The sequence below is a fragment of the Culex pipiens genome, chromosome 1, assembly GCF_016801865.2.
Source record: "Culex pipiens pallens isolate TS chromosome 1, TS_CPP_V2, whole genome shotgun sequence".
NCBI lineage: Eukaryota > Metazoa > Arthropoda > Insecta > Diptera > Culicidae > Culex > Culex pipiens.
The window spans coordinates 6746001-6756841 of NC_068937.1; the positions used below are offsets into that span (position 1 = coordinate 6746001).

Genomic DNA, 10841 nt, shown 5'->3' on the forward strand with positions numbered 1-10841 from the left:
GAGCGTGACATTTCGGTCAAGTAGGTTTCCCATATTGATGGCCTACATATTTCAGGGTGTAATATTACACAGAATTTCATAAAATAATGCAAAATGTATCTTACATGCAGTTCTTTTACCCGCTGCTGTGTTGAAGGACTTTACCAAACTTATTGATTCTCTAAATAGTCTTTTGGGACTACAACACGGATCTAATGGCACTGATCCGGACAAAATCGATCAAGTCAGCTCGGGAAAAACCGAGTGAAAAAAAAATTACATAAATTTGGTCCATATTTAATTATAGGTCGATAAGTATACGTGAAGGTGAGTCTTTGAAGCTTATTAAATACGTTTATTTTTCGAGATTTTGTATAAGCTTTCCTAAGGGAGGTGAATTGGTAAAAATAGAGAAATGCTAATTGACGATTTTCTAGATATTTCGAATGATCAACACAGCAAAAAATCCGATGGTAAAATCGCATGCAAAAGCATGCACATCACCTTCGTCAAAAAAGACACTTAATATTACACGCTGCATGTACAATTTTTGTTAACACAAAAAAAAAAGTTGCAACCAACGGGACTCAAACCCAGCACCTACAGTAAGGACTGGCGCCTTAGCCCGCTCGGACATCAGACCGATGAAACATCGAAAGGATAAACGTATATGTGAGCTTGGAATTTCGGTCAAGTAGGTTTCCCATACTGATGGACTACATATTTCAGGGTGTAATATTACACAGAATTTCATAAAATAATGCAAAAATTATTTTACACCCAGGCCTTTTAAACGCAGCTGAATTACTACTTTATTTGCTGTGAAGTCTGGAAACTAATTTTTTTGAGATTTTTTTACTTTTTAATTGTAAACTCCACTTTTAACAAGATGAATTCTTCACAAGCATGTCGACAAACTTCGTTTTGATCACGACAAGTTTAGTCGCGCTCGCTTCAAAGTCGACCTTGCTCCTTGCGCAGTCAACGACGGACACGACGTAGTTCAGAAAAGGGTGATAATTGTACTAATATTTCACAGCAGCGCTCGCGATATTAAAAATAGTCTTGTCTCTTGACCAACCTCTGAGAGGTTCTTTTGAAAAACACGCTACATCTGCTCCATCCAAATACCGATAAAGTTCTCCAAATTCCCACGATCCCCAATCGAACGACCAACCAACTCCGCGTCTACAACCCCCTCAAGGTGTGGCCAAGTGCAAACACACCAAGTGCGCTGCTCCAGCTACTTGACTTATCACACAATCGTGACGACGGCGACGACACCCCAAAACTATGGCGCTATGACGCGGAGTCTTCCAATGACGTAAGACGTCAACGGACACATGACGCGACGAGATCTGCTCTCGGACGGGGGCTGACCTTCGCGCGGGAGTTCGCGCACGTTCAACTCTCTCTCTCTCATTCTAATTGAGTTATCAGCGTAGGTTCCAATCACGACGACTTCGATGCAGCAGCTGCTTTCGTTCGTTCAAGTCCAGAATCGGGTCACACAGGTTCGGGTTTTGCTTTTTTGGACAACAAAGACCTCTCTGCTCATTCTGCGCTGCGGCCGAGCTACCGGTCAAAAATAGCTTCGACGACCTCGGGGCGCCACTGCACCACCAACTGTTGTTGGATTTTTGTCATCCTCCTACTCTACTCCCATTTTTTGTTGAGATTCGGAGAACGTGTGGTACCAGTACTGCGCGGGGTTGAAACTTGAAATGTGAAAATCCGAGCAACTCTGGAACCGCTTCATGATCTCCGACGGCAGTGACTCACTGGCAGGTCCGGAAGATCGATGACGGTCGCCGGCGATGCATAGCTGAATGCGGACACTGGACAGCCCTGACACCTAAATCCCAAAGATGGCGCTGCTGGTTGAGTGCGGTGTGCACGACCGGCTCTGAGAATCGACAAAAAAAAGAAGCAGTGCCTCTTCTCGCGATCTCCGCGCGTCCTACGTTCCTGTAATTAACTGTATTTCACTTTTATTTTATTACAACACACCGAAACTGCTCTCTCAACTACTTTTGCTGCTCTTTTGATTGGAAAAACGGCTCTCTCACTGTTCTCTCTTTCCCTTCCGAGTGCGAGTTGTTGTTGTTGTTGTTGTTGGTGGTCTGTTTTTCCCAGCGGACGTTCGCTGTTGCGTTGGGATTAAGCCGCACAACCACCGTGCACACACACATTCTCTCCCGTACACATCAGCTGTAGGTGCTGGTGTAGTTTGTACGCACGCGTTAGTTTCCACACACGAGTGTTTGTGCGTGCGAGAATGATTAATTTAAATGGCCCAGTTTTTCGGGGGACGTCGCGGTGAGATGTGGTGTGGTGCCCTACTGGATGCGGGGTCGCAGCAAGACCGTTGCAATGGGACAAGGTCCTTGGTGAATCATCCGCGCTTTGCCTAATTTGGCTTTGCCGTGCAGTCTGAGTGACGAAAGCTGTTGCAATTCGGAATATCCAACGTTGCGTTGTCAAAATTCTCGGTTCTGTTCCGTTTTACACACTAACCTCACCGGATTGATCTTTTCGATTACTTGGCTTGCCGTAGAGTTGCGTGAGCTTGTGGTTCGTCCTTCTCCATATGTTGTTCTCAAGGGATTGCCCGTCCATCCGCCAGGAAAGGATACCAATTACCAAACCTTAAGGTATTGTGGAATCCATAGTAGGCACGATTACCGGTGATGATTCACTCCATAACACCTCCAAGCCCATTGTTGTAACAGAGGCCGGAGATACTTTCACCTTGTCCTTACGCGATTCGATCGGGTCAAACATCGCACCCAAGATCTTCACGCTGCACCGTGCCCCGATGGATGGATTTCACCATTTTGATCAGCTTCCCGGAAGGGTCGTTCTTGTACATGATCTTCCATAGCTCTAGGCGATCGATCGGGATCTGGTACTGTCTTCGAATTCTCCTCCACAAAACCGGCTTGGTACGTCCCAGCGAAATCTTTTGCTCGCTCCGACAGACCACAGAAGATGATCAGGGACAGCACTAATTCTCACATTCAAAATTGTCCCCCTTCTTGTAGATCGGTCATATTACTCCCTCTTTCCACTCCTCTGTGTCCCAGATCTCGACTATCAGCTGGTGCAGACCGTTCATGTGCTCGTCCGTCAAGATGCCTCCGTCCATATCCCGGCACATTTCGGCCCGCGGCATGAAGCCGTTCCGGGATTGACTAAGTTTCTTGTAGAACTCACGCGTTCCGTTGAAGCAATACAGCTGTTCCTGGCACGCTAACGCTTCCAAGCGACACTTCTTATCCCGGAAGAGATGGGTTTGCTGTCTTCGCAACTGTTTGTACGACTCCTTGTTTCCAAGGGGGTGTTATGCAGCAGGCACTTGTCCCGCACGCTGCTGTCTTCTCGTCCCAAATCGCCTGACATTCCTCTTCGAACTGGGCGCTTGATGTCGCTTTGCTGATGGATGCTTCCATATGGCTCCAGTTTCCCTCCAGAGGGGTTTCGGCGAGCTCACCCTCGTCAACGCAGCTTCAAATTCCCGCGCGTACTGGGTAGCGACCTCGTGGTTCTTGCGTCGCTGCAGATTTTAGCGCTGCGGGGGGCGGCGATTCCGGATCTTGTTGACTTCGGACAGGTCCGAGTCGATGTCCGCGCCACGGTCTAACATGGTCGATTTGCGTATCGTTTGGTGATCTTCAGGTTTACTGGCTGTGCTGGAAGAAGGTACTACGTATGGCCATGTTTCGGGAGGTAGCGAAATCGATGAATCAGCTTACGCGTCACCATACGCGTTGTCCGTGCTGTATCTAGAAGGTTGTTCCATGTTTCTCGGTTCTGGGCTGCAGCTCCCCAGTCTCCTAGGTTGCAGATCTTTATTAGGTCCGTCTCGATTTGATTTCTCCATCGTGCACGCTCCTGCTCTGCGGCCTGTGCCGGCATCCGGGGTCCACCTAAGCCTCCCGATTCTCGCTAGGGTGACGATGGTCGGTTCTCCCAGCAGCGCGTGCAGTTCGTGGTTCATGCGCCTTCGCCACTCATTCTGAGCTGTACGTACTCTACCGTAGATGGTTCGCAAATCTCCAAGGGCTTGTTCGTCCTCTGACCACAGCGTCCAGTCTGAGTCAGCTTCGTGGCGCGATGCACTCGATCAGATGTCAAGGTTTTCCGTAATCCAAAGTAGGTGCGATTTGCAGAGTGGATACGAGTCCGGATCTCTAAGCTGGTGTCGTTGTCGGACGTTACCAGCGATCCTAAGTACACGAATTCGCTCACCCCCTCCAGCGCATCGCCATCCACAGCTAAAGGGGTGAGACTTGGGGGGCCAACGTCCTTTAAGCTTCTTCCTTTCATGTATTTCGTCTTCGTCGTATTCATGACCAATCCAATTCGTCTTGCTTGCGTCTTCAAGGCGGTGTAAACCATTTTCACCGTCTCTAGGTTTATAATATCCAGGGCTGTGGAGTCGGAGTCGGAGTCGGAGCCGGAGTCGGTGGAGTCGGGTCTTTTTGGGAAGCTTGGAGTCGGAGTCGTCAAAACTCGAATAGCTGGAGTCGGAGTCGGAGCCGGAGTCGGCTAAATTTTAAGAGCTGGAGTCGGAGTCGGAGTCGGAGCCGAAGATTTATGATAACCCGGAGTCGGAGTCGGAGTTATCTTTAATTCAACAAAAAATATGTTTTTTTTTATTATTCAGTATTTCCTATTTAACAGTTTAATTTACAAATCAACTTATATTTTTAATTGATTTACCAGATGCCATTATGTTTTTGAAGTTTTTCATTGTGATTGAAAAGCTCTAATTGTATTATTACACTATAATCACTGAATGATAACCTCTTACCCATGTATGTAATATCGAAATTAAAAAAATAATAAATAAAAAATTGGTTATTTACTCAGACTATATTTATGTGCCCTTTCAATTCAAAGTTGACCAAATTTCATCCAGTTATTTCTGACAAAAGTACACACAAAGTCATTTTTTACCCCAATAGCGAATGTCTTAGAGGTTTTCAGTTAAATCATTTTTTAGGAAAAAAATACGAGGTGCATAAAATGGTTATAAATAGTAATCACTGTTTTTGCAGATCGAAAAAGAGTCACTGACAGTTTAACTTTTGTAACAAATAATCAACGATAATAACAATCTCTTACTTGGAACTCAACATGCGCATTTTGTTCATAACTGAGTACAAGAAAATCAAAGTGCCGAATTTTAAGTAATTGAAACTAACAAAAAATGTCAAAAGAAGTTGCAACAAATTTGAAATAACCATTGATTGTTGATGTTGATTTTAGGTAAACTATTTTGATATCGTTGCAAATTATCGTTGAACAAATCTCAAGAATTCAGTACCAAAATGAACTAATAAAAAATGTATCGAACAAAATATAGATTTTAATTTATTTTTCAAATATTATAGATAAAAAACAGAATCAAAATATTATCAACTGTTACGAATTGATGTGAAATATTTGTGACCTAGATAATATTTTACTTGTGGATATTAGTTTTTTATTATCTTTTAATTTTTTTCATATATTTTGATGGAGGCGCAAGATCATCCATAAAGCTTCGTTTTAGGTGAAGATTCACGAAGTATCGTGCGCCTCCTTTTAAAAGTAAATAAAATTTTAAAATTAAAATAAATTAAAAATTTTCAGGTTAAAATATTTTCCATGTCACAGATATTTGAAAAGGACATTTTAAGCGTCCTTTCCACGAAGAAATTGTTCAGATACATGTTTCGTTTAAAATTGTCATTTAGAAAACAAGGTGCCTGTCACTGTGCTTCTTACAAATGTCAGCCTGAAAGTGAGCAAATTGAATTTTAATGTTCAATAGATCATTAAGGCCAGGTTTCTTTTAGTTATTCATTCAAAAATAACAGATTAATATTTAAATTTATTAGCTTTGAAAAAAATATTTTCAAATTTGAGGTGAAGCAAATAAATCCAAATTTACTTACAAAACTATTCTTCTCGAAATGCCTCTAAAACTGAAGATATTTTTTGATTTCTGTTTCCATAACGTATAAAACTTGTAACCTAGAAACTTTTTATTCGTTTATTTACTTTACTTTTACTTAACTTATGAGAAAAAACATGACGCTTAGAGAGTTTTTAAATAATCCTATTTATCAATGTTTAAAAAATAATTAACTAATAATAGTTATCTAACTTTTGAAACATTTAAAAATATGTGGAGTCGGAGTCGGAGCCAACCATTTGTTGAAAGCTGGAGTCGGAGTCGGAGTCGGCTAGAGTTGGTAGGCCGGAGTCGGAGTCGGAGCCAACCATTTGTTCAAAGCCGGAGCCGGAGTCGGAGTCGGAGTCAGCTAATCTGAGAAAGCCGGAGTCGGAGTCGTTTGAAATATTACCCGACTCCGCAGCCCTGATAATATCAATGTCGTCCGCATAAGCAAAAAGTCGGACTGTCCTGTTGCATATCGTGCCTGCTTGAAGATCCACTCCTCGCACAACTCCCTCAAGTCCGACGTTAACACTCAAACGCTCGGGTAGTCATTTGACCCCTATTTTTTTCTTAAAAATCTCATAACTTTTGGTAGAATTGACCAAATTGGATGCTTCCGGTTGCAAAAGATCCAGATTTGTCTATATTTTGAACTGTCAGATGGGGGACAAATATGGTCCACTTTTACCGGAGATATTCCGGATTCCGTTGGGGTACCTCGACCCTCCTATTTGGAGTTTTGGTCAATAGAACAAAAACCATTGCACAGAAAAATGCCGGAAATGATGCAAAACTTCAAGGCATCATTCTAATACATCATCCTGCATAGACACATGGCATGGCCAAGACCTTCGGGCACCGAAACAGGTTCCAACCGAAAACGGTTCACTGAGCTGATGTCGATTGGTGCCCAGATGGAACCGGTTCCAGTGCCCCGTATGACTTAACCATGTCAATTATTTTTGCTGGATGATGTATTAGAAGGATGCCTTGAAGTTTTGCATCATTTCCGGCATTTTTCTGTGCAATGGTTTTTGTTCTATTGACCAAAACTCCAAATAGGAGGGTCGAGGTACCCCAACGGAATCCGGAATATCTCCGGTAAAAGTGGACCATATTTGTCCCCCATCTGACAGTTCAAAATATAGACAAATCTGGATCTTTTGCAACCGGAAGCATCCAATTTGGTCAATTCTACCAAAAGTTATGAGATTTTTAAGAAAAAAATAGGGGTCAAATGACTACCCGAGCGTTTGAGTGTTAAACAGGGCATTGGATAAGCCGTCACAGCTTGTCGTAACCCTTGGTACGATTGGAAGGGGTCCGTTAGCTCCCCTTCTACTCGCACGTGACACATCACACGATCCAAGGTAGCCTTGATCAGCCGAGTCAGATTATCCGGGAATCCGCTCTCGTGCATAGCTTGCCATAGCTGCTCGCGGTCGACTTTATCGTACGCTGCCTTGAAATCGATGAAGATGTGATGTGTGGGCACGTTGTACTCACGGCATTTCTCGAGGATCTGTCGGAGACAAAATATCTGGTCCGTGGCGAAGCGCGCGCCGGTGAAGCCCGCTAGGTAGGGCCCCACGAACCTCCTTGCATGGGGTGACAGCTGACGGCAGAGGATCTGGGAAAGGATTTTGTAGGCCGCGTTGATAGGCGTGATGCCACGGTAGTTGCCGCAGTCCAGCTTATCGCCCTTTTTGTAGGTGGGGCACACGACACCATCCATCCATTCATCTGGTAGCTTCTCCTCCTCCCAGATCTTGGAGATCACACAGTGAAGCGCCCTCGCCAGTTTCTCTCCTCCATATTTGAAGAGTTCACCGGGTAACCGATCTTTACCGGCGGCCCTGCCTGATCTCCTTCTTCACTGTCTCCAGATCCAGATACCGGGAACTGTTGATCAGCAGCATGCGGTCCAAGTTGGGCTCCAAAGCCTCCTCCCGGCCAATTTGAGCATTTAAGTCGCCGATTTCGATCTTGAAGTCCTTACCTGTACTCGCGGTCAAGAAGCTCGTAGAAAGCGTCCTTTTCAACGATTCTCTACCGGCACATTCTGGCCACCAACACGGTAAACGGTGTCCCCAGCTTCAGTGTGTAATTACGGTGATCCTTCCCCTTTCAGCGCACCTCCTCGACACTGCGCCACGACGTCGAGACCGCAGTTCGTTAGAAAGATTGCGGGTGCTTCCAGCGTAGATGAGAACCGTTCCACGACTTGCTCGCATCCTGAACGTCAAACGCTTTATTTTCCTGAGAAACTTTTTATCGTTTTGCTCGTTTTGTTTTGATTTATCCGATCATATTAATTTTTGACAGTTGCGGCACCACCCCTACTGTCAAAAAATGTAAACATTATGATCAGGTAACTAGACGAATTATGGTCCTGTTCAGCATGAGAAGGGCAATCATGGGTGGTCTTTTGAGCTCCATTAATGTATAGAATTGGCCACCAAAATAAGCGCTTCTCAAACACGGACGTGAACTTCAAGTACCTTTGTTAGTGTGCTGCAGCTTGAAGTTGACCATAGATATTGCGCTTCCCAAACACGGACGTAAACTTCAAGTACCTTTGTTAGTTTGCTGCAGCATGAAGTTTTCCTCAGATATTGCGCTTCCCAAACACGGACGTGAACTTCAAGTACATAGAATGTATACAATTTTGAAGGAACACTATCGTTTACCAAACTAAACTGACATGAACTACGTTATTCAACGCCATCCCGGTTAAGTCACGGCATAACTACTTTGACAGTTCAATAAAATTTTAAGGCAATTTAGAATCGCATCAATTTCCCAATAAATCGCCCCTCTTCCTCGCAGACAAAACGGTACTCGCGGGGGCACGTTGCCGCTCGTTCCAGCGGAGGAGGAACTGATAGACAGACGAACGCACACACACACTCACGCTCAACAAAGAGAGAAAAACACGTCAAAAAAGGGAAGGAAAAATCTCCAAATTCCGATCGCGCTAGTCGGAGACGACTTTGTGCTCCGTGTCGCGCGCGCGGCACGTTTAAGATCTCGAATTTTCCCTTCTTTTTCACAAGTGGCGTAATTTCGGACCGATCCCTAGCGCGCACCCACAGTGTCTCGGACCGAAAACGGAACTTCCCAGGGAATTTCCCAAAATTTTGACCGTCTGAATCATGATGAATCTCCTGAAGCTCTAGTGTGTGTGTTTTGGGGGCAATGAGGGACACGACACTCACCTCTCCGGAACTGGTTCTCGCGCTGCTGAGGAACTTTTAAGGCAACTTCCGGAACAATTTCGGGGGAACCTCTTTTTGTTGTTGTTGTTGGATTTGCTGCTATTTTTCCCCTTTGAGGAAAATATCGCGCACACTATCTCTCTCTCACACACACACGCGCACACAGCAGCAGTGGCAAAGGCAGCACAGCACACACTCTTTTTGCTTTCTGCCAAATGAAGCAAAAATTAGCCTCGGCCCGCAACTTCGCAGCAGAACGGAATTGATTTTCGCCTTGTTTAAAACTTTAAACCTTTTTTCTTCCCCGAACTTTTGACTTTTCCTTTCTTCAGACTGGACGCAGGCAGGACCGGGTTGCTTCGATCTCTGTGACGGGAGTCGCGCGGTGTTGTCGCGCACCACACTCCAACACACGCACGCACACGGATTACGGGCCCCACTTCCGGGCAAGGCACCAAAAATCCACCGTGGACACCCCGTGGAATCAGACCCCGGAATTCCCGTTCCGCGGCCACCCGGACACGTTCCTCCCCTTTTCCTTCGCTTCCTTGCTAACCCCCCCTTGCTTCTTCCGCAGCAAAGTAGGCCTTGCGCGACGGAACGCGACGACGACGGTGACGGATCTTTTCGGGTTCCAGCGGACACGCACACGCTCTGGGAGGTTCTTGGCCTTCGAATTTGCTTCTTCTGGGATCTTCAGGGGGAAAAACCAGCGCACACACAGAGCATGAAGACGAAGAGAGCACTGCACTGAGGGGTTAAAAACTACGTCCTACTCGGCCATTTTTGAAAAAACGAATGAAAAGGAAAAATCGCTCGCACACACAGGTCGACCAGCTTGCTGCGATCGCAACTGGGGGCTCTGCTGTCAGCAGACCTGTGCATGACAGCCCAGCAAAAACGACTTTTGAGAAAGGCGAGTGTCAAGGTGGGTGCAGCGAGGAAGGTTAGCGCGCAGATTTACCCTGACGGCGGAAGAGTGGCCAACATCGGGCTGATAGGTGGTGAAAATCGGGCCGACAGTGAGAAGATTTATGTGACGGGGACGGAACGTCAAATGCGCGTGAAGCAAAAATTTGGCGTGAACGAGGGGTTGTTTGCGGTGGAGAATGGTTACACGCGCAACCAAAACCATCCATATTTGTCGAAATCGAAAAACGTCAGGCATGAACTGGGTAATGTTAACACAATTTTCTTGCAATGTTATTCCGCGGTCCTGAAAATGTTTGGTTTTGTCGAAATCACCGTAACCAAAAATCATAGTACTATTGTTAATTTGATTGCGGTTAACCGCGGTGGATTTTCTTAAAATAATTCGAACTGTCAAAAATCCACCAAAGCATCTACCACATTGATCACACAAAAAACTGTGGTAGAAAAGTAACCACCGGTACACTCAAAATCAGAAGTACCCTTCAAAAAGGGTTTTATCTACCCTTTATCTGTCATCCCAAAGAAAAAAAACCCTTTTTGAGGGTTACTTTCACCCTTTTTTTCAAGTTCACCCGTCGTCACCCTTTTGCAAAGGGTTACTACCGGTAAACTTGAAAAAAGGGTGGAAGTAACCCTCAAAAAGGGTTTTTTTTTCTTTGGGATGACAGATAAAGGGTAGATAAAACCCTTTTTGAAGGGTACTTCTGATTTTGAGTGTAGATTCTTTGGTGGATTTTTGACAGTTCGAATTATTTCAAGAA

At 45.0% G+C, this 10841-nt stretch overlaps 1 protein-coding gene across 1 annotated transcript in view; it reads right to left on the bottom strand.

Annotated features, from left to right (window-relative positions):
- The window catches only part of LOC120422052 (TATA-box-binding protein-like), a 46168-nt gene extending 36159 nt beyond the window's left edge, over positions 1 to 10009 (bottom strand). Inside the window, exon 1 of the mRNA XM_039585385.2 lies at positions 9148 to 10009. The gene's annotated coding sequence lies outside the window, so the exon portion shown is untranslated. The remainder of the gene's footprint in view (positions 1 to 9147) is intronic.
- Between the last annotated feature and the right edge of the window lie 832 nt (positions 10010 to 10841).